The sequence below is a fragment of the Sciurus carolinensis genome, chromosome 19 (assembly GCF_902686445.1).
Source record: "Sciurus carolinensis chromosome 19, mSciCar1.2, whole genome shotgun sequence".
Classification (NCBI taxonomy): domain Eukaryota; kingdom Metazoa; phylum Chordata; class Mammalia; order Rodentia; family Sciuridae; genus Sciurus; species Sciurus carolinensis.
Window position 1 is genome coordinate 10,877,111 of NC_062231.1, and position 25,662 is coordinate 10,902,772.

The 25,662-nt window shown below is 38.5% G+C and overlaps 1 pseudogene; it reads left to right on the forward strand.

Moving 5' to 3' along the window:
- The first annotated feature begins 4,547 nt into the window (after positions 1–4,547).
- LOC124971209 (ankyrin repeat domain-containing protein 46-like) overlaps positions 4,548–25,662 on the forward strand; it is a 36,279-nt pseudogene continuing 15,164 nt past the window's right edge.

A 25,662-nucleotide genomic window follows, 5' to 3' on the forward strand; every position in this document is an offset into this window, starting at 1 on the left:
GTGGACCCCAAAGGAGAGTCCTTGGGTGAAGTCTTCCAGTGGGACAGGCAATTGCTATACCCCACGTCCAGGAGTCCAACCTCCAAGTCTAGCCCTCACACTGTAGTAACTTTTACCATCCTGAGGGTGGAGTTACCAAAGAGAACCACACTTATCAGAGAAGATATTTATTCCCAACAGAAATAACTGTTCAATCTTCCCTCAAGGCTCCTTTTTTACCCCTAATTTTTTTTTTATTGCTTGCTCTCACATCCCCAACATTTATGAAATCAAGTAGTTTTCATGCATCAGAAGTGGGAGTTGAGTAATGTATTATAATTTAGTTGTATATTCTTTCATTTTTATTCATATTTCTCTTTTTCCTTTTTTTACTCACTCTACTTTCCTTTTATTTATCTGTTTCCTTGGAGTCTCTTTCTCTTTTCTCCTGCTAACAACCAACTACTCTTGATTCCTCTTTCACACTTTCTATGATCAAACACTTCTATAATCTCATCCCCTTCCTCATTAACAACATATTCTACACCCCTCTCCTGTTCTCTAGCCATGATTAGAAATTGTAGACCTTATTGCAAACCTAATATTTATGTTGTAGATGATAATTGAACCCATCATCTTTGATTATTGTAACAAAACTGTTAGCATCTTAAGAAGGGATATTTTGTTTAAGATTCCTACTATTTGCATTGAGTAATGTCAATATTGATCTCTCCCTTAAAGGTCACATATTGGAAACTTGCAGTTACACTTTAAATCTCTAGGGTGGACATTATAATAACTCAGGTCTGCACTGCAAGAGGATAAGACACATGGACTACATAAGAAAACAAGGGAACAATACACCCCAAACAAATCAAGGTGCTATATTAATAGAAAACATTGACAGCACAGTAGAAGAAATGTTAGAAGTGGATTTTAGAATATACAAAATAAAATGATCTGTGAATAAAGTAGGATATAAGAGAGCAAATTGAAGCAATGAACCATCACTTTAATAAACAGTTAAAAGTTCAAATGCAGGAAACAAAATATTATTTCAATACAGAGATGGAGATTCTAAAATAAAAAGAAGGTGAAATCCTGGAAATAAAGGAAACAATAAACCAAATTAAAATCTCAATGGAAAGCATCACCAACAGACTAGATCACTTAGAAGATGGAACCTAAAACAATGAAGACAGAATATTTCATCTTGAAAATGAAGTTCAGTACAAAGAGAGGATTGAAAGAAAACATGAACAGAACCTCCAAGAATTATGAGATAACATGAAAAGACCAAATATAAGAATTATTTGGATTGAGAAAGACACAGAGTTACAAACCAAAGGAATGAAAAATCTGCTCAATGAAATAATGTCAGAAAAGTTCCAAAACCCAAAGAATAAATGGAAAATCAAATACAAGAGGCTAACAGACACCAAATGTATAAAATGAAAACAGACCCACACTAAGGCACATTATAATGAAAATGTCTAACATACAAAATAAAGACTGAATTTTAAAGACTGTGAGGGAAAACCATCAGATTACATATACAGGGAACTGAATATGAACATCAGCAGATTTCTCAGTCCAGACACTAAAGAGTAGGAGGTTCTGGAACAACATTTTTCAAACTCTAAATAACATGGAAGACAACCAAGAATGTTATATACCCAGCAAAACTAACATTCAGATTTGATGATGAAATAAAATCCTTCCATGATAAACAAAAGTTAAAAGAATTTACAAATTGATAGCATGAACTACAGAACATTCTAAGAAAAATATTTGACAAGGAGGAAATGAAAAACAATTAAAGTTAGCAGAGGGAGAAACTACACTAGAGAAAAAGTCAATCAAAGGGGAAATCAAGTCAAGTTAAAAAACAAAAATGAACTCCTATTAAGAGCTTTGCCTCCTTCTTTACATTCATATGAATTTTCTCCAATATGAATTATCTGGCAGTGAGAAAGGGTTGAGTGGAAAATCTTTGCTACAGTCCATACATTTCTATGATCTCTCATCACTATAAATCATGTGATGTTTAATAAGGGTTGAACAATGCTTAAAGCCTTTGCAACACTCTTTACATTCACCATTAAGAATCCTGTGGTGTTGAATAATATGTGAGCTATGAATAAAAGCCTTTCCACATTATTTGCATTTATATGGCTACACTCCAGTATGAATAGTCTGGTGTTGAGTAAGAATAGAGATGAATTTAAAAGGTTTGTCTCATTCTTTACATTTGTATGGTCTCTCATCCTTATGAATCCTCTGGTGTCTAATAATGGCTGCACTATACTTAAAGCCTTTGCCACATTCCTTACATTCATATGGTCTCTCATCCCTATGAATTCTCTGGTGTTGAATAAGGGCTGTACTAAACTTAAAGCCTTTGCCACATTCCTTACATTCATATGGTCTCTCATCTATATGAATCCTGTGGTGTCAAGTCAAGTGTGAAAATTGAATAAATGCTTTCCCACATTCTGTACATTTGTATGGTTTCTCTCCTGTATGAATCTTCTGGTGTTGAATAAGGACTGTAGTATACTTAAAACCTTTGCCACATTCATTACATTCATAAGATCTCTCATCACTATGAATCCTCTGGTGTCTAAAAGGTTTGTAATATACTTAAAGCTTTTGCCACATTCCTTACATTCATATGGTCTCTCATCACTATGAATCATCTGGTGTTGAGTAAAGTGTGAAAACTGAATAAATCCTTTCTCACATTCTGTACATTTGTAGGGCTTCTCAGCAGTATGACTCTTCTGGTGTTGAGTAAGGAGTGAGATATATTTAAAATCTCTTTCACATTACTTACATTTGTATGGTCTCTCATTACTATGAATCCTCTAGTGTTTAATAAGGGATCTGATACATGTAAATCCTTTGCAACACTGCTTACATTCATATGGTCTCACATCACTATGAATCCTCTGGTGTTGACTAAGGGCTGCATTATACTTAAACCCTTTCCACATTCCTTACATTCATATGGTCTCTCATCCCTATGAATCTTCTGGTGTCAAATAAAGACTACTATACTTAAACCCTTTGCCACATTCCTTACATTCATATGGTCTCTCATTACTGTGAACACTCTGGTGTTTAGTGAAGTTTGAACATTTTGTAAATGCTTTACCACATTCTGTACATTTGTAGGGCTCCTCTCCAGTGTGAATCCTCTGGTGTTGAGTCAGGCTTGAGGAGTATTTGAAATCTTTATCACATTCTATACATTTGTATGGTCTCTCATTACTATGAATCCTCTGGTGCTCAGTAAGTTTTGAGATGTAAATAAATGCATCTCCACATTCTTTACAAGTATAGGGCTTCTCTCCAGCATGATTCTTCTTGTGTTTAGGAAGGACTGACCTATGATTAATATACTTACCACAATCTTCACATCTGTAGGGTTTATCACTACTGTGATAAAGGGTTGAGAATTCCTTAAGTGCCTTAACACATTTCTTAAATCTGTATGGCATTCTTCCCACCTGAATTTTCTTGTGCTGAATAATTCTTGTGATTTTATTTAAAGTTCTTCCACATTGTTGATATTTGCAATCATTTCCTTGAATATGGATGCTTGGAATGATAAATTTTGAGCACTGATGAAATACTTGTTTGCATTTGTTGCCTTTATAAAACTTCTTTATAAAGTGATCACAATGATATTTTCTAGGATTTAAAAAATATTAAATATTTGTGAGTTTCACTTCTTACATTTTTCACCAAAAACAATGTACTCATATTTATTTAGGGTACTGACCTGGCTAAAAGGTCTTGAAAGTTTTATAATAAATGTAGAATTCTCACAAAATAGCTACACCTGATTCTTTATCAAGTAATAATGTATAAATACAGATATTCCTACATTCATTAAAATGATACATTTAGACACAAGGAACGACTGTTTGTTGAATGTACAACAACAGATAATTCATTATGTTAAAAAAATGATCATACTTAGTAATTTATATTATATTACTAAATCTATTGTCTACAAAATATTTGAGTAAAAATTTAAACAAATTCTACATTTCAAATGTTTATTGTTAAGAACTGAAGCATGCAACAGATTTTATTTCATATTTTTCAAATTTCATTTCACAAGGTTATGCTATCAAAAATTCAGTGCCGGTAAATTTTCAAGACACTCAAAACCTTCCTCAAAACTGACTATCAAAATTGAGTTGTTTTCTGAGATTTCATATGTTCTTGATATCAATTTGTGATAAAAATTTTTATTGTGTAACTATCTCATAATTATTATATTCACCATGACAATTGTCCTGAACATTATTCTTCTCCACACATTTCCACTCATTCTTTAAGCATACATTTTCAATGCCACAATTTCCATACCTTCTCTTTATCACCTGATGGAATGAAAATTTTATTTCCAACTCTGATGAAAATTCTTGGGTTTGATGAGAATACATCACTGAAAGAAATAGAGGGAATAAATTATTTGATTTGCTACACTCTTGTGAATATACTTTGCAAAAAAAGGAGGTTATTTTCAATGTGAGGACATGGAGCATGCGTCTATGGCCTGTGTGCACCTGGAGTCTAAGATAGAAGAGGCTCCGAGGAGAATTAGGGATATCATCAATGTGTTTCATCGCCTCGGGCACCTGAGAGGAAAGAAGAAACCTGTGCCTCTTCTCCTAGATCAAGATTATGTCAACTTGAAGAACCAGATTATAAAGGCAGAAAGACGAGTCCTCAAGGAGCTGGACTTCTGTGTCCACGTGAAGCACCCTCACAAGATAATCGTTATGTACCTTCAGGTGTTAGAGTGTGAGCGGAACCAACACCTGGTCCAGACCGCATGGGAGGCCTCTGAGGGTAAGTGACTAAGACTTCTCCTCACTGGTGCAGGGACAGCGGCCATCTCCAGCCAACCCAGTACAGGCTCTCCACCGAAGTCTGGCTCTAGACTGGTGGTATGTGTACAATAGTATAGTCATGACTGACTACTGCTTGTGGTTCTCTGATGATTGTGCTTCTTGTTGATCCTGTCGTGCTTTGGTAATTGTATCCATTAGAGTTGGCAACTGAGAACAGGAGGAAAAGCCAGAAGTGGATCCGGAGAATGGCGGCTCCAAGACCAAGGCCAGCGCTAGGTTTCAGAAGCCCGCCCTCCTCGCTAGCTGCATGCGGATTGGACAGTTCTCACCCAGGTGCCTCTGATTGGACAGGTGCTCAGTCCCCACCCCCTGATTCTGAGCCTAGTGAACCATCTCTGAGTGACAGTCTAATGTGGTCAATCCAGGAATTAATGAGAACAGATCACAGACTTTGGGCTGTTGATTTTGGTTTTTGTGATACTAGGGACTCAACCCAAGGGCACTTTACACTGAAGCAAATTCCCACTCCTTTCTAATGTTTTACACAGAGTCTCATGAATTTGCTTAGGCTGGCCTCAGGATCAGAGGCGTGTGCCACCACACCTAGCTTAAGTTTTTGTGTTTGACTTGCTGTGACTTGAACCCAGAGCTTCAGCTTCAGCGACTTTAAGGCAGGGTTTTCTTGCAGTAGTGGAAATATTTATTTATCATATGGTATGTATATATACATATGGTCATAATGACTTTTGAATTATATATGTACATATAGTTCATGAATTGGAAATGATATAATGGAAATTACTTTAAATTCCAAATACTGTCTCTGATCTCTGGTCTTATGAGAATGCTGGGGTTGTGTTTTGGGGGGCTGGGTGGGGCAACTAGGGAGTGGTCCCATGGATGCTAAATCACTAAGCCACATCCCCAATTCTTTTTATATTTTATTTAGAAATGACTTGTCTGCCAAGTTGCTCAAGGCCTTGCTCAGTTTCTGAGACTTGGTTTAAACTTGCAATTCTCCTACCTCAGTAACCAAGTGACTGGAATTACAGGAGTGCGTCACCACAGTGGTCTCCTGTCTCAATCTTTTCAGTCACTGAGAGAGCAGGCACACCCTACCACACCTGGCTATTATTTCTCTGTTTGTTTTACTTTTGAGTTGATAAGAATTGAACCCAGACTTCAGACTGCAGCTATTTTAATGTTGGGTTTCCTTGCAGTAGTTGGATCTAGACTAACCAGGATAATATTTGCATTTAATTTTGATTATAAGGCCAAATTAACTTATTGTGTGTGTTATTCATGAACAAAAGTTAATAAAATTACTTTAAATTTCCATTGAACTCTTTTGGCTCTCTTCTGTGTCCACGTATATGAGAGGTAGGGCCCCGAGTCCCTTGCATCTTAGAGTCTGTCACACATTGGGACAGTGCTGCTGAGAATATTTTGACCCCATAATTTATTATATTTAATGCCAGAACAGGAAAATCTATAGAAAGTGAGAGCAACTGATTTCCACTGTGCATACTATTAGGTGAACATGAACAAAGGGCATGTTTTTTCAAATAATGGAATCCTTCATAAATTGATATGTGATGGTTTCAAAAATCTGTGAATATACAAGTTGAACTGTACAATTTTAACTGTTGAATTTTAGAATAATTGAATTATGTCACAATGAAGCTCGTTCAGATGTTTATATTCAGTCAAGTTCTGTGTGTAATACATTAGATTCTGTCTTCGAAACTCTCATCTACATAAAATGTGACTTTCTTCATGCATGATGCAATCTAAATACACATATATGGATATAAATGGAGGGAAATGTCTGAAACATTAACTGGATGAATAAGGGTGGTTAACTTACAGGTATGGACTTCAGATGACAATGGAAAAAGGTGAAATTGAACTTATCTGCATATCTTTTTGAATGTTATTCAATAAATACAAAATTATTAGATATCACAATACTCAGTTACATATTTTATTTTATTGACTAGAATACTAACCTTGAGTCTTAAAACTTTCAGCATTCTAAATTTGACTTGCTTGTCATCATTGCCTTTATCTTTATCACAGGGAGTATATTTCTACATGTGTTCAATACAAGTTAACAGTTAGGACACCTGTCACTGAATAGGTGCTCAAAATTATGATCAATCCATGCACAGAATATATAAGTAAGACTCAGGGAGAGAAAATGAGTTCTTTAAGGTTATCCTTTAAAAATCATCTGGTATGATATTCCCACTGCCTTTTCTCAGGAGTATTCTCCTCATGAAATCAATGTCTCCAAACTCAGTATGAACACTTCCTCTTTGTAGAGCTATATATACATTCATCCCAGTGATAATCAGTACAATAATAACAATTTGTGGAAAAGATATTAAGATTGGCTGCAAGAGTGTACCAACCTAGTTCCTTTATTTTTGCAAGGGCATTTTTTATTTCAGAGAATATGACCTGGAGACCTACATATTAAGAACACAATTTTTTCTGTGTCCTGGGATGGAGGTACTTAAGGAAGATTCAGGTTGAGTTTCCTTGATTGGCAAAATAATTTCACTGAGTGGCAACTGCAGGTTTCAGGAAACTGAAATGGGCAGATCATGCCTTAAGCAGAAAGAAAACCAGGGATAGATGATGGGATAAGGATCAGTGCCACTATTTGGCCACTCTTCAAGCCCACATCTACTCTGATCACAGGGTCATATATGATTCTAATTTTTAGAGGAGCAGTGATGGAAGGCAAGAATTCAGTGAATTTATTGGCAATTAGGAGAAACAAGGAAGAAAAGTGTGTAATTCAAATACAGTTCTCAGAAAAAAATAATGAATTCTTAAAAACAGATGCATAGATGGACTGGTGGAAAGATGAAAAGACTATTACATCTGAATATGTGTTTCTTCATAAGAAGTTATCAGGTGGTTAAACTTAAATTTGCACCATGTTTATGCATGTGGAGATTGAATTTGGGGGTTCTCTACCACTGAGCAACCCTCCTGGTCATTTTCATTTTAAGATATGGTCTCAATAAGTTGTCAAAACTAACCTCAAATTTGAGATTATCTTGCCTCAGCCTCCAAGTTGCTGAGATTGCACACATGTACCACTGTGTCTGCCTGAACTATCATTTTGAATTGCACACAACCCATCCCATGATATTCTATCCTACTGAATAAAATGAAGTCATTTTTCCAATGGTTGCACAAAATAGATTTATGGGTCACAAATTAATTGGTGGAATTAAGAATCATTTTACTGGTCTAAGGGTTAGTACCACTGACTTGCAATACTCATTTATTCTTTAAGCATTTGAATGTAAAATAGTCATTATGAAATTTGGATGCTTTAGGAACATCTGTGGTAAGAAAAGGTGTGACTTAAACTTGATAGAGTAATCATAACAAACAGGTAAATCTTTTATCAAATATCACCAAATGCTCTACTCACATGTAACAAGTCTTCTTTATTTTGTAAAGCCAGGAACTGAAAATGAAGTCAAATTATGTGTGGTGGTCAGATGGGTACAGACTAGTTGTTATGTATCCCAACTTGGTCTCGTGACAGCTATTCTGACAACTCAGTGAATGTGTAACTAACATTAACAACTCTTAAACTGGTACCTAAACCTCCCTTACACAGACTCTTATGAAATATATTTACAGCTTCTGCAATGTCACAAGAAATTAACTCTGGGAACAGCTCTTACAGGTTTCCTTTGTTCATGTGCTGCTCCATCCAGTCTGTCAAATTCCACCTAGAAATTCTGGATTCTGCTGTTGTTCTGCCACATTTTTGCAGGGAGTGGGCTTTTATTCTTTGTAATTAAACATTGGTAACAATGTGAAAAGAGAAACCTATAAGACATAGGGAATTCTGTGCAGTAGGGCATGCAGAATATTTCCTGGTAATTAATCTGAAGAAGTTGCTGGTTGGTTGTAATGAATGACTGAATTAAGAGCAAAGTTACCCCTGAAGTCAAATGAATGTACTTGGTATCTGTGTCCAAGGCATGGGGCTAAGTTGTGGGTATAGAGGAAACTAGTCCCATTGGACCCTGTTGGGCTTCCTGTGCAGGTCATTTTGCCTCCCCAGTCACATTGAAGACTGGAGCATGAAAATGTGAGAAATGAGGTCAGACCACCAAGATCTGGAAGCAAGGTTATTACTGGTGCCAGGGCTCAGAGAGGTAATTCCCACAGCATGAGCCCATGCACAGCAGGGATTTTAGTGTTAAAATAAGCAAGTTTGGGGTACACCAAGGAAAGGGACATGGTGCTGCTCAGTTGGAGGGTACAATTTATATTCCTTATACAGGTAGAAGACTGTCAACAGCCTAGGAAATTCAGCACATATACAACAGGGACTTTTACTGCACAGAGCTGAAAGAGGGATGACTCTCTTCCTTCTGTTTGGCTCCTGCTTCTTCTACTGTGATACACTTCCTCCACATACCTGCATCCACTGTAAGCCTCCATGCTCAATAGTCATAAGAAGCACTGCTGTGTGTCAGCTTGCAAAACTACAGCCTGTCAGCTCTTAAACTGCTCAAATTTTTATTCTGTTCTACCCCAAAACAACCAGCCAAATTTATCCATCACACTGCAGTTCCAAATTCAAAGACATCTGTGTGACTTCTTCCCATCTCCCTCAGAGTGGATGAATGCCAGCTTGCTATCCAGCTGTTGCTGCTCCCTGTGCATAGATCCTAGTAGGTGGACTGCACTGTCCTTAACCCTCCTTGCCCCTCTGACCAGGAATCTCCAGGCCTCAAGGACAGAGGAGTTTCAGAGTGTTTCTAAACTATTCAAACAGAAAGCCCTAAATGTATGCACACTCGAAGGACAGGCTCCTCTGTACTTTGACTGACCTGAACCTCTACAACTCCCCTTTTTTGTTTTGTATGGCCTTTTGAATAGACATGACTTGTCTTTTGTGTAAGGAAGGTGGAGGGAGAAAGCAAGGCAGATATTGACAAAAATAAGCACAATGAAATAAGACAAGTATCAATGAACATCCTCCAATGAAAAGCTGTTTTATCCATACAAAATTTGGTAACCATGAGGTTAATCAATCTAATAAATCCCAACATCCATCATCTTGTTGCACCTTTTTATAGTGTCTTTAAGTGATCCAATTTCTTTGAATGGGATTATTGTTATCATTTAAATTAAAACACTGCATATTATTAAATTCATGGCACCCCTTATGATATAACAGCAGCAAACAATGAATAGCAGCTCTATTATCAAGAATATTTTGATGGAATCAAATTTTCAGAAGAATTAACAACTACCATTGAGCAGACCCAAATATTATAATGAGTGCAGGAAGCCAAAAAGGGAACAGTATTTTTATACAGCGTCACCTCCAACAGGGATACAACACAATAGTAGCCAGCATAGTTGTGCAATTTTGCGTAAATTTTACAGAGATGTAACCAAATTTTCTGGGGTACATTCTAAAGCTACCTGCATTAGTAATTTTTGAGCAGATGTTGTTAAACTCTTTATATCTCCCCAAGCCAATAGATGATTCAAAGACCAGGGGTCTCTTGAACCTCTTGCTGTTGTCAGAGGTTCCTTCTTTGAATCACAGTCCTCTTCATCTAGGATCAAATGAAATTTGGGAATATAATTCTGAAGCCCTTGATGCCAACTCATGATGATTGATGGGTCTCACACACCTGGCAGGAATCCAAACAGAACCTGTAGGAGTAAAAACAGCAGGATATCCCTTTACCCATGCACTGAAATGTACAGGATCCTGCCATATCAGATCTGGTGGAACTCAATATTTTGCATAAATCTTTCATAGTGGTACCTTAGGGGTAAAGTGTCTGTCCAAGGCAGAGGACCAGAAATGAGTATTACCTTCATATAGTACATTAAGATCATTTATTGGGAACAAGGCAATATTGGGAGCATTATTAATAAGAGCAAGTCTGGTCCCCATTTTTTAATTCCCACGTTAAAAATGTGATATGCATGTTCAACTAAAGCTTGTCCAGTAAGATTTTGGAGAATTCCTTTGGTTAGAATTATATCCCTTTGGCGATCCAAGATGGCGGCCTAGAGGGAGACTGCACCTCCGGTCGCTCCACAACCCAGGAGTTAAGAAGGGGAGGCATTGAGAGACTCGGACTGAAGTGGAGCCACGGGTGAGTCTGCCCACTGGGTAAAGCTCGGCCCGGGTGGCAGGCCCAGATAGAGGTGGCTTATCGGAGCCGGGCAGGGCAGCTAGAGTCATCCACAGGCAGTCCTGCGCACTCCGGCGGTGGGCCCCGCCCACACAGCCAGCTTCTCCAGGTTCTTGGAACGGAACTGGCCCGCTAGTGAGAGCCTGTCTGAACAGAGCAGGCTCCGAGTCCCGGAGCCCCTGCAGTGCAGTGTACTCCTGCAAAGAACCAGCGGAGAGCCTCGATCTGCAATCAGCCTCAGGGATAAGGGCAGGGCAGCCGGAGACCTCTTCAGGCGGCTCTGCCCACTCCGGCTGCGGGCTCTCTTCACGGGGCGATCCAAGATGGCGGCCTAGAGGGAGACTGCACCCCCGGTCGCTCCACAACCCAGGAGTTAAGAAGGGGAGGCATTGAGAGACTCGGACTGAAGTGGAGCCACGGGTGAGTCTGCCCACTGGGTAAAGCTCAGCCCGGGTGGCAGGCCCAGATAGAGGTGGCTTAGCAGAGCCGGGCAGGGCAGCTTGAGTCTTCCCAAGGTAGTCTTCCACACTCCGGCAGTGGGCTCTTCCCACACGGCCAGCTGCACGGTGCAGGCCCACAGTGAGAGCATTTCCGCACAGAGCCAGTTCCAAAACGTGGAACCAGTAGGGGGCTAGGGGCAGTATTCTTCGAACGAGCTGCTTTATCAGATTCCTCCAAGACATCAGGCTACTGAAGGCTGGGAGGTGATACACTGGAAATCTACTGGGACACTATAAGCCAATAGTGGAAAACTGCAATATCTCAGGGTCCCACTGACAACTGACCATTATGAGAAAACAAGGGAAGAAAATGTCCCAAACAAACCTAGATACTACATCAATAAAACCCAATGACAGCACAGCAGAAGAAATGTCAGAAAGGGAGTTCAGAATGTACGTAATTAAAACGATCAGGGAAGCTAATGAGGAGATGAAAGAGCAAATGCAGGCATTGAAGGAGGAGATGAAAGAGCAAATGCAGGCATTAAATGATCGCACCAATCAACAGTTAAAAGACCAAATACGGGAAGCAAGAGATCATTTCAATAAAGAGTTAGAGATACTGAAAAAAAACCAAACTGAAATCCTTGAAATGAAGGAAACAATAAACCAAGTTAAAAACTCCATAGAAAGCATAACCAATAGGATAGAACACCTGGAAGACAGAACCTCAGACATTGAAGACAAAATATTTAACCTTGAAAACAAAGTGGAACAAACAGAGAAGATGGTAAGAAATCATGAACAGAATCTCCAAGAACTATGGGATATCATGAAAAGGCCAAATTTGAGAATTATTGGGATTGAGGAAGGCTTAGAGAAACAAACCAAAGGAATGAACAATCTATTCAATGAAATAATAACAGAAAATTTCCCAAATCTGAAGAACGAAATGGAAAACCAAGTACAAGAGGCTTATAGAACTCCAAACATACAAAATTACAACAGACCCACACCAAGGCACATTATTATGAAACTACCTAACATACAAAATAAAGACAGAATTTTAAAGGCCGCGAGAGAAAAGAATCAAATTACATTCAGAGGGAAACCAATAAGAATATCAGCAGATTTTTCAATCCAGACCCTAAAAGCTAGAAGGGCCTGGAACAACATATACCAAGCCCTGAAAGAAAATGGATGCCAACCAAGAATCTTATACCCAGCAAAACTTACCTTCAAATTTGACGATGAAATAAGATCCTTCCATGATAAACAAAAGCTAAAGGAATTTACAAAAAGAAAGCCAGCATTACAGAACATTCTCAGCAAAATATTCCATGAGGAAGAGATGAAAAACAACGATGCAAATCAGCAACAGGAGGCGCTAGCCTAAAGGAATAGCCAAATAAAGGAGAAACCAAATCATGTCAAAAACAAATATGAGTCAATTGACTGGGAATACAAATCATATCACAATAATAACCCTGAATGTTAATGGCCTGAATTCATCAATCAAAAGACACAGACTGGCAGATTGGATTAAAAAGAAAAATCCAACAATATGCTGCCTGCAAGAGACTCATCTCATAGAAAGAGACACCCATAGACTAAAGGTGAAAGGATGGGGAAAAACATACCATGCACACGGACACAGCAAAAAAGCTGGAGTATCCATCCTCATCTCAGATAATGTGGACTTCAAACCAAAACTAGTCAGAAGGGATAAAGAAGGACATTACATGCTGCTTAAGGGAAGCATAAAGCAGCAAGACATAACAATCATAAATATCTATGCCCCGAACATTGGCTCATCCACGTACGTCAAACAAATTCTTCTCAATTCCAGAAACCAAATAGACCACAACACAATAATACTAGGCGATTTTAACACACCTCTCTCACCACTGGATAGATCGTCCAAACAAAAACTGAATAAAGAAACTATAGATCTCAACAACACAATCAGCAATTTAGACTTAACGGACATATATAGAATATACCATCCAACACAGAATGAATACACTTTCTTCTCAGCAGCACATGGATCCTTCTCTAAAATAGACCATATTTTATGCCACAAAGCTACTGTTAGTAAATACAAGAAGATAGAGATACTACCTTGTACTCTATCAGATCATAATGGATTGAAATTAGAAATAAATGACAGAATAAAAAACAGAAACTTCTCCAATACCTGGAGACTAAATAATACACTATTATATGATGAATGGATAACAGAAGACATCAGGAGGGAAATAAAAAAATTCTTAGAAGTAAACTGAGAACAAAGACACATCATATCAAAATCTCTGGGACACTATGAAAGCAGTACTTAGAGGAAGATTTATTTCATGGGGTGCATTCAAAAAAAGAAGTAGAAATCAACAAATAAACAACTTAACACTACAGCTCAAAGCGCTAGAAAGAAAAGAGCAGACCAATACCAAAAGTAGTAGAAGACAGGAAATAGTTAAAATCAGAGCCGAAATCAACGAAATCGAAACAAAAGAAACAATCGGAAAAATTAATAAAATAAATAGTTGGTTCTTTGAAAAAATAAATAAAATTGATAAACCCTTAGCCACACTAACAAAGAGAAAGAGGGAGAAAACTCAAATTACTAAAATTCGGAATGAACAAGGAAACATCACAACAGACACGAGTGAAATACAAAACATAATTAGAAGCTATTTCGAAAATCTATACTCCAACAAAACAGAAAACCTTGAAGACATCAACAAATTTCTAGAGACACATGAACTACCTAAACTGAATGAGGAGGACATACACAACTTAAATAAACCAATTTCAAGCAATGAAATAGAAGAGGTCATCAAAAGCCTACCAACAAAGAAAAGTCCAGGACCAGATGGGTTCTCAGCCGAGTTCTACAAAACCTTTAAAGAAGAGCTCATTCCAATACTCCTCAAACTATTCCATGAAATAGAAGAGGAGGGAACTCTACCAAACTCGTTCTATGAAGCCAATATCACCCTGATACCTAAACCAGACAGAGACACATCAAGGAAAGAAAATTTCAGACCAATATCCTTAATGAACATCGATGCAAAAATTCTCAACAAAATTTTAGCAAATCGCATACAAATATATATTAAAAAGATAGTGCACCACGATCAAGTGGGTTTTATCCCAGGGATGCAAGGTTGGTTCAACATTCGGAAATCAATAAATGTCATTCACCATATCAACAGACTTAAAGTTAAGAATCACATGATTATTTCAATAGATGCAGAAAAAGCATTTGATAAAATACAGCATCCCTTCATGCTCAAAACACTAGAAAAAATTGGGGTAATGGGAACATTCCTAAACATTATAAAGGCCATCTACGCTAAGCCCATGGCTAATATCATTCTAAATGGTGAAAAACTGAAAGCGTTCCCCCTAAAAACTGGAACAAGGCAGGGATGCCCTCTTTCACCGCTTCTATTCAACATCGTCCTTGAGACTCTAGCCAGAGCAATCAGACAAACCAAAGAAATTAAAGGGATACGAATAGGAAAAGAAGAACTCAAACTATCCCTGTTCGCTGATGACATGATTATATATTTAGAGGAACCTGGAAATTCCACCAGAAAACTTTTAGAACTCATAAGTGAATTCAGTAAAGTAGCAGGTTACAAGATCAATGCTCATAAATCCAATGCATTTTTATACATAAGTGATGAATCTTCAGAAAGAGAAATTAGGAAAACTACCCCATTCACAATAGCATCGAAGAAAATAAAATACTTGGGAATCAATCTCACAAAAGAGGTGAAAGACCTCTAGAATGAGAACTACAGAACACTAAAGAAAGAAATTCAAGAAAACCTTAGAAGATGGAAAGATCTCCCATGTTCCTGGATAGGCAGAATTAATATCGTCAAAATGGCTATACTACCTAAAGTTCTATACAGATTCAATGCAATTCCAATTAAAATCCCAATGATGTACCTCGCAGAAATAGAGCAAGCAATTATGAAATTCATCTGGAAGAATAAAAAACCTAGAATAGCTAAAGCAATCCTCAGTAGCAAGAGCGAAGCAGGGGGTATTGCAATACCAGATCTTCAACTCTACTACAAAGCAATAGTAACAAAAACGGCATGGTATTGGTACCAAAATAGACAGGTAGATCAATGGTACAGAATAGAGGACATGGACACAAACCCAAATAAATACAATTTTCTCATACTAGACAAAGGTTCCAACAATATGCAATGGAGAAAAGATAGCCTCTTCAACAAATGGTGCTGGGAAAACTGGAAAACTATATGCAATAGAATGAAACTAAACCCCTATCTCTCACCCTACACAAAACTCAACTCAAAATGGATCAAGGACCTCGGAATCAGACCAGAGACCCTGCATCTTATAGAAGAAAAAGTAGGTCCAAATCTTCAACTTGTTGGCTCAGGATCAGATTTCCTTAACAGGACTCCCATAGCACAAGAAATAAAAGCAAGAATAAACAACTGGGATAGATTCAAACTAAAAAGCTTTCTGTCAGCAAAGGAAACTATCAGAAATGTGAAGAGAGAGCCTACAGAGTGGGAGAATATCTTTGCCAACCATACCTCAGATAGAGCGTTAATTTCCAGAATCTATAAAGAACTCAAAAAACTCTACACGAAGAATACAAATAATCCAATCAACAAATGGGCTAAGGAAATGAACAGACACTTCACAGAAGAAGATGTACAAGTAATCACCAGATATATGAAAAAATGTTCAACATCCCTAGTAATAAGGGAAATGCAAATCAAAACTACCCTAAGATTTCATCTCACCCCAATTAGAATGGCGATTATCAAGAATACAAGCAACAATAGGTGTTGGCGAGGATGTGGTGAAAAAGGAACACTCATACATTGCTGGTGGGGTTGCAAATTAGTGCAACCACTCTGGAAAGCAGTGTGGAGATTCCTCAGAAAGCTTGGAATGGAAACACCATTTGACCTAGCTCTCCCACTCCTTGGCCTATACCCAAAGGACTTAAAATCAGCATACTACAGAGATACAGCCACATCAATGTTCATTGCTGCTCAATTCACCATAGCCAGATTGTGGAACCAACCTAGATGTCCTTCGGTTGATGAATGGATAAAGAAACTGTGGCATATTTATACAATGGTATATTACTCCGCAATGAAGAATGATAAAATTATGGCATTTGTAGGCAAATGGTCGAAATTGGAGAATATCATGCTAAGTGAGATAAGCCAATCTCAAAAAACTAAAGGACGAATGATCTCGCTGATAAGCGGATGAGGACATATAATGAGGGGTGGGACGGGCTAGCATTAGGTTTAGGGTTAGGTTTAGAGTTAGGCTAAGGAGAGCAGTAAGAATGAAGGAAAGAAGGACTGTGTAGAGGGAAAAGAGGGGTGGGAGGGGTGGGAGGGGTGGGGGGGAGGGGAAAAATATAATAAACATCATTACCCTATGTAAACATAAAATAAATAAATAAATAAATAAATAAAAATAAAAAAATAAAAAAAAAAGAATTATATCCCTTTGATTGCAGAACTGAGCAAAGGCACTAGACATATAAGCAGGGGCATTACCAGTTTTTAAATGATGCTTCCTCATGGTGGGAATACAAAGGAACAAGTGAGAGATACAGAGATACAGGCTGAGACCCTCTCTGAATGATATATACTGGCCATACAATGCCTGAGGATGTATCTATGGTAACATGGAAGAAAGACTAGGTGTATAAGGGAGGAAGATGAGTTACATCCATCTGCCAAAGGGCATTAGAATATAAACCTTGAGGGTTCATGTTTTCCCAAGTAGAGGAATGAAAGAATGTGCAATGAGAGCAATTATTATTGATGAAACAGGCCTGTTGAGAGGAAATAGAAAAGATCTTTATTAAAGAGTGAGCATTTTGATGGAAAAAATTGTGTGATCCCATGGCATCTGAAAAGAGGATAAAGTGATTTTATAGCAGTATCAGCATGAGTTTTTCCTTCAGTGAGAAGTCCAGCAATTTTAGTGTGACTATACATGTGAGCAAGAAATATTGGAGCCATATGATCCTATAAAAGAGATTAAGGAGTGATAAACAGGGATTCAAATGAGGTGACAAAATTGCAGAGGAAATATGTGGCATCAGTTTGGTTATATAATGTGTGTCTGCAATGATGTTTAAGGTGTTGGAAAATATACAAAGAGCCAAAATAATTGCAGCTGATTCTGCTCACTGAGGCAAAGATTGAGGCAATGTGTACTCAGTCAATTTTTTATCAGTAAATATATACATCACACCCCAATGTTTTCCTCCATCAGTATAGACAATAATCCTTTGGAAAGTGGAATGGAGAATATAGAAGAAGGATCATGAAAGACTTGACACAATAAGGAAAGGCATTCATCCAGGGTTGCATTGAAAGCAATAGGAAGTAAAAATGTCAGTTAAGACTTTTTAATAAAATGAAGAGTATTCCAGGGTTATATACAGTTACATTAGTTTATATTAGAGGAGTTATCTTTTGTATGTGCAGATCATATAACTTGCTTGCTATTCAGAGAACACTAGTACCAAATGATTTTCTAATAAGATAATGTCTCCAGGCCTCAAGGACAGAGTTGTTGCACAGTGTTTTTAAGCCATTCCAACAGAAGATCTTTATTGTCCTGAGAACTTTGCTCACTCTTCTGATCTTTGACTGTCCTCAACCTATACAAAGGACTTATAGTCTTTTAAAATCTATCAGATTGAGAACTAACTTTTGGAAGTTGGCATTTGAACAAAGCAGAGTGTAAAAAAACTTTTATGTTTGGATAAAATAGTTCTGATCCAAAAAATACATTAACCTAGGTGTTCCAGATTAAAATCAATATATGTATGTGTGTGTGTGTGTGTGTGTGTGTGTGTGTGTGTGTACACAAATTAACAAGATTCATAGAGAAAAAAATGGCATGGCCATTAATTATTTTAGTAAAGCAGCATGAGAGAATGAGATAGAGAGAAAAAGAGTTAAAAAAGAGATGCAGTGAAAGAGTGAAAGAGAGAAGCCAGAGAGAAGTTACACTGACATTTTTGTTCCTTCAGTCTCACATCAGTCTCTTGCTGAGCCTGCAGTTCTCTACTGTATACACTCCAATGTAAACTTCATCATGGTCTGGCTAGGGAAATTGATGCCTAGGGCTTTTTAACACTTTTGACCTTGGGTGGTCATCCTGCTGGCCAGATTTGAGAGCAGACAATTATGAAATATTTTCCATTACTTTTGATGAAGAGACTGCTGTGTAAGCTGAGGGTAGGGGCTTGTAATACAGCTCCTTTTCACATGACTTGAGGCTGAGATCTCACTCAGAATGGAGGGCACTAATTACACTTTTGATAATTATTTAAAGTATGGCAGAACATTTGCCAGGCAATTTTACCCTTAAAATGTTTTCAGAAGGGTAATATTAACTTGTTGTTTGGCAGTTCAACATCCATATAACTTGGAGCTCCCAGATGTTTTATGGGACATGGAAATTAGGCTACACTCAGGAAAGGGTTGTTTATCCCCAGGGACAGTCTTCTTTCCATCATCCCCATTGCCCACATTGGGGATGTGGCTTCATGGGGTTTTGAGTTATAACAAGATTTTTCCAATGTGCAGTCCACCCACATCAGAACAGAGCTCAGGGGGTGTATTAGAGGGACTGTGGGGGACAAAATCAGCAGTAACTTTTTTAGGGCTATGAATGGCTGAGGCTCAGAATTGGTGTTTAGTTTAAGATGAATTTCTTTCTCCTGTGTGGCTCATCTTCCTTATTGTTACAAGTTTTGAAAGCAGTATCTAGAAATTGCTTCTGGGAAGACTTGGTGCCCTTCTCTCTTCATGTTTTTATGGTATCAAGTGCAGACCCACTAACAAATTGGTCAGAGAGAGAGAGTATCATTAAAAGTGTGAAGGTGTGGGGGTTGGGGATACAGCTCAGGTGGTAAAGTGCTTGCCTTACAAGCAGAAGACCCAGGGTTCAATCCCCAGCACCAAAAAAAAAAAAAAAAAAAAATGTGTGAAGGTGTAGGGTGGTATAGTTGGTAATTGAGTGTAGGAAAATCAAAGGTTGAAGGTAGGGAACTTCAAACCATTTTCAACTGTATATTAAATATTTTCCCAAAGCCTAGAAAATTCATTATGAAGAATTCCATTCTTGTGACATGTGTACTGGTTATCTAATTTGTACTATGGCCAAAGTTGTGTCCTGAGTCTGATGAAGTGTTCAATTTTGAGGACAATTTGAAAGTAGAGTTCTTAGAATTGGTAGAAAAGGTTCAACTTTGGCCATGAGACATGTTAAAGAGACCCCCTTCATGAGTGAGCCAGATATGTATGCATTCAGATGATTGTAACTTCCCTCAATAACTCTGGGTCCTCAGTTAATCTCCCATTTCAGTCCATTCCTCCACTTCTCTCATTCAAGTCAAGCTTGAATTTGCAGATCTGTTTTCATTATTGAACACAAATCCACCAAGGATGTTTTATGGACCATGACTCTTCATAGAAATATTTTCTGCAGCTTCTGTAGATTGGAGTTTAGCCAAGAGTAGGTGCTGAAGAACCAAGGATGCCATCACCCAAGGACTCTCTCATTTCCACTTTACTACCTCAAAAAGGGAACATCTTTGCTGTTAACTTTGATTGTTCCTGGTTGTGTTCACCTATGGTGAAGACCCAGAGGAGCTGAGCTGGCCAGAACTGATTCACAGGCACTGATTCCTGTCTCTGGTTGATACTGTCAGTCACCACCAAAATTCAGAAATGGATAAACCACAGGGAGAAGGGTCATATTGTTAGGAAAATAGAGAAAAATTTTGGGATACCCCAAAAGCCAAATACTAGGTACTCTTAATATCAACAAATGTTTATGGTATTAGACACAGTTACTTGTTTTTAATGCATTCCTCAGTTACATGAATTGTACTGCTGAGTTACCATATATTTTGTCAGATATCAAGAACATTATTTTATTGGTTACAGGGTGTAATTGAGGTGGATATTTTCTCTGTCTCTGTGTATGTGTGTGTGTGTGTGTGTGTACCAGAAATTTAACCCAGGGGTGCTAAACATCTTCCAGCCAGTTTTTATATTGTATTTAGGGACAGGATTTGGCTAAACTGTTTAGGGCCTCTCTAAATTGCTGAGACTGGCCTGGACTTACAATCCTCCTCCCTCAGCCTCCCAAGCCACTGAGATTAGAGGAATGTACCACCACACCCTGCTCTGAAATAGTTTTTTTTTGCCACTTTAGAGTATCTTTTTATTGTATGCTCTATTTATTTATACATGACAGAAGAATAAATTTTGATTCATTGTACATAAATGGAGTACAACTATTCATTTCTCTGGATGTACATATTGAAGAGTCACACCATTCATGTAATCATACATGTACATAGGGTAATTGTTAGGGGCAGTTACGGTTCTGATATCTCACAGAAAAATGCTCCGCAGACACAGGTCTCACACGAGGAACTTTTATTTTATGCAGACGATTCACGTCCGCTTGGGGAAAAGGAAAGAAGAAAAGAAGAACATGGTGTATGGTTTCTCCTCAGATATTGGAATTTCGTGGGATGGGAGGAACCAATCTTGGAGGAGAATTATTAGACTGACTGATGGACCAATGACATATTAGAACATAATTTGGGAGGCAGAAAGATTACGGCAACGTAAGCTGGAAATTCCTGTAACGGGAGAGGCGGGCGGAACGCAGATTGACAGGTGGCTGGGAGGCCAGATTCCTTACATTCCCCCATTTCTTTTTTTTATAAAAAAGTAAAAAAAATCTTGCTCTTCAGTTCTTTTTGAAACCTTCTTTCTCCTTCCTGCCTAGGTGACTGGTTTTGCAGGTGAGATGTGAAAAGTTCATTCTCCTTCTAGGCTTCCAAAGGCAGATGATTTTCATGGACTTCATTTTCTCGATTTGAGTGATCTCCTATTTCTACACTAACTGCCTGTTCCCAATTCTGACTTCATTTACCCCTCTAATACTAGGAACTCCTTCACTGCTGTAGGGAAAAGGGGTGATGACCGATCTGACTTTTTCGAGCTGGAAGTGGGCAGCGTGGGACAAGCAGTTGGAGGTTCCTTTTTAGAAATCAGTTCAATTGAGGTATTCATGGTAGAAGTCTGGTTGTGGGAGAGCAGGCTGTAAAGGCATCTGGGGATGTGTGCTTCCATGAGAGAAGAACAAAAAGACATGAGTACTGAAGTGAGATTGATACAATATAAATGTTACAGGATCTGGAACATGCCAATGAATATCTTAAAGATGATAGAAACCAATAATTCCTCACCAGGGGGTGGAAGAACTGAGAAGTTTTCCCATAACAAGGCCAAGCAAAGGCTGGAGAGGAGAGGTCTTCATTTGGGAGCTTTAACATTGTTTAGGTTATCAGGAATATGAACACAACATTTAGTAGAGATCTCTATCCTTCTGTTACTAGCAAACATAGATTAAGCCTACCTGTGTCTGTAGGCCTTAAACTGAATAAAAACTTCTGACTCTAGCAGTTTCTCTTGATAGTTACTATTATTTTTAAATGCCCAAGAATGGTTATACTTTGGTTTTAACTGATTTGCTAGGTGTTTAAGATCAAGCTGGTCAAAGTGACCTGTTACTGTCTGTTAAAGAGTCAGCTGAGTTTCCACAGGGGTCACTCATAGAGAATTTAAGAGCAGCTTCTTAGCTCCATTAGTGCCATTTGGTTAGGCAGGGTCTTCCTGATGACGTGGCTTTCCTTGAAAGCATCAGGGATGTCTCCCTTTTTCCATGACCCTCCTCTGCAGCAGATGCACTGAGTGGCTTTTTCTCTAGCAGGCCTATCAATCTCCTTGGTCAGGAGGTTGTGTGACCCAGAGTTGCAAAGCTCCTTGGAGAAGTCCTCTTGTTCCCTGGGTTCAGGCTGACTTTGAGGGCAAGACCCAAATATGGACTTTTCTTGACCTCTGTATTTAATCTCTATCTCTAAGTTTGATCTTAACCATCAAGCAAGTCAGTCTCACCAGTCATAAAGTAAGAGTACTGGGCTTTAGCTTTAATGTCTATAACTTTACACAGTTTTTTACCCCCTTTTATCTAATTGGGATTTACATTATCTGTTCTATAGGTGATGGCTTACTATTCCAAGTTAATTTATGGTGTTTGCTCTTGAAGCAGTACTTCTGCAAAATATTGATCAGGCAACAATTAGAGTTTACAAGGAAAATACAAAATGGAATTACCAACAGTAAAACATTCACTTTGTGCAATAGCTATCTTGAATTTTGGCGGAGTTCCATTTTTGCTACTGCATATTACACTCTTCCTTAAATGTCATTTTACATATACCCTATTGATGACAGGTCCTATAATAGAATAGTAAATGATAGGTTTACCATTACAGACAAGTTTAATTTGGAGAACAGCAGCTTGATAAATTTTCTGCTTTAAAGGCTTGTATACCTGGAAAATATGAACACATTTAATATACAAAGAATAATGTTTTTAAGTATGTTACTCCATGGAATAACCTTATAAATTAATCAGATGTCTCTAACAAACACATTTGAGTAATCCCATACATGTTGACTTCAATTCACTCATCTTATTGTAGAAAAACCAAGATATCAGACAAGTGTATCAATAGTATTTGCCGTCTCTTTCCTGTTGAAGAAAATTCCTAGAAAAATTGATGTTAGACATTTTATAAACATTAATATTTTATTAGTTTGACCACTTAGAGACTTGTGAGTTAATTTTAAGGACATTTTAGTTTTATTAGTTTACCCAATTTAAATTGAACCTCATTAAATCATGTGAATTAAAAATATTTGGATCCATTTTTAAAATTTAATTTTCATGCATGCTTATATTTAACAGAAAAGCAAAGGCCTTGTAATATTTATCTCCATTGCAATATAATGGATGTTCAAAAATAACTCTAGAGTTGGATAAAAAGAACTGATCAAAAATCATTAACCTAGGTCTGTAGGATCAAAATTGTGAGCTTAAAAATATAGCATTTAAGAAAAACAAAGTCCTAGAAGAAAAATGATAATGGTTATTAATTAAAGCATGAGAAAATGAGGAGAGAAAAGTTGAAAGGGAGAAAAGTATCCTGAGTTGTAGCCCAGGAGAAATTTAAAATGGACACTTTTTTTTTCCTTGGGTTTGAAACTGGTCTCCTACTGAGCCTTTCTTCATTTACATTTCAATGTAACCCTTGACTGAGATCTGAATCTGAAAGGGGCTAATATGTTCTAGCAGAAACTTGATGCTTAGGTCCTTTTAATTTCTTGAGCCTGCAGGGAGAACTAAGAAGCAAGAAAGAAAATATTTGAAAATAAGAAATCAGTTAAGAGAATGTGTTCAGGTTTTACTCCCTCCATGTCAGCCACCTCCAGTAAAGGAGCTAGAATGTGTGTACGAGACCACGTGGTTGGGGGACTTGGTGGGCTGAATGGAGGAGCAGAAGGAGAAACAGAATGAGGCAAAGAAGAAGAATGGACAGGGGCTTCTGCAGGAGGAGGCTTGTAAGGAGATGACTCACCAGCTGCATTGAACTCGGAAGGGAAAGAAGGGTTAAAAGGTGGGGGAGAAGCCAAGAGAGGTTTAGCCTGAAAGAAAGAAAAAACACGAAGGGGAAAAGTTCCTTTCCATTCACCAGGTTGCCCACATATGTACTTAATTATAACTAGTATAATTAGGCATATAATTTTACCTAGTATAAAGCTAGAATTTAGGGTGTCATAAATAGACCATTCTGACTTACTATCTAAAGGACAATTTAGCTCTGATTCAGGGAATAGGTGAAGGGGTTTGAGATGATATAAGCATCTCAGGAGCGAGTTTGCTGGGCTGGATGTCCTGAATCCCATGGTAAGCTGAGACCCACCTGGCTAATGGATTTTGGTGTCCCAAGAACCACGGTGCCAGGCAATGAGAGGTTAGAACAAAGGTTTGGTTGTCACCTAAAACCAGTATTTAACCAGGCAATTAGCTGAGAGAGAGTTTGAAGACCTGGCCAGGATTTCAAGCGAGACGCAGCGTGAAATAAGAGTGAGAGCTTCAAACCCTGAGAAAGAATTTCAGCACCATAAAATTCAGGAATTCACCCAGCAACTAGGACCAACTATGGGGACCAAGGAGATACCCCCACACCTCAGCAGTTGAGTGGTGGGAGCCGCGAGGGGGAAGCTGCAGAGCGGCGAGAGGGAGCCGAGAGGCAAGCAGCGGAAGCCGCGAGAGGGAGCCGCGGGACGGCAAGAGGGAACCATAGGAATGGCCACTTCTCAGATATGGGGGGGCTGCAGCAGGAGCCACAGGCAGCCAAGATGTGTTTAAGTGGTCAGGGGCCTGCCTAAGGGGAACTCACCAATTTTGGAGTCCAGTGTTGTATGCAGAAAACTGGGCATCTAGGTAAATGGAAGGTGAGCCTGTATCCGCAGGCACTGGGGCTAACAGATGGGATTCCGCTTGCTTAGTCAGCGGAAAAAACCCATCCCGGGTCTTCGGCACCAGATGTTAGGGGCAGTTACAGTTCGGATAGCTCCCAGAAAAGCACTCTGCAGACACAGGTCTCACACGAGGAACTTTTATTTTATGCAGACGATTCGCATCCGCTCGGGGAAAAGGAAAGAAGAAAAGAAGAACATGGCGCATGGGTTCTCCTCAGATATTGGAATTTCGTGGGCTGGGAGGAACCAATTGCGGAGGAGAATTATTAGACTGACTGATGGACCATTGACATATTAGAACGTAATGTGGGAGGCAGGAAGATTACGGCAACGTAAGCCGGAAATTCCTGTAATGGGAGAGGCGGGCGTAATGCAGATTGACAGGGGGTTGGGAGGCTGGATTCCTGTAATGGGAGAGGTGGGCAGAATGCAGATTGACAGGTAGTTGGGAGGCCGGATTCCTTACAGTAATGATGTTTGTCTCATTCCAACGTCTTTCCTTTCCACTGCCGCTCCTCTCCCCTCATTTCCCCCTACACAATCCAAAGTTCCTCCAGTCTTCCCTTGTCCTCCCCCTTTATGCATCATCAGACACATATCAGAAAAAACATTTGGCCTTTGCTTTGGGGGTTGGCTTATTTCACTTAGCATGATATTTACCAAGTCCATCCAATTACCCATAAATGCCATAATTTTATTCTTATTTGCAGCTGAGTAA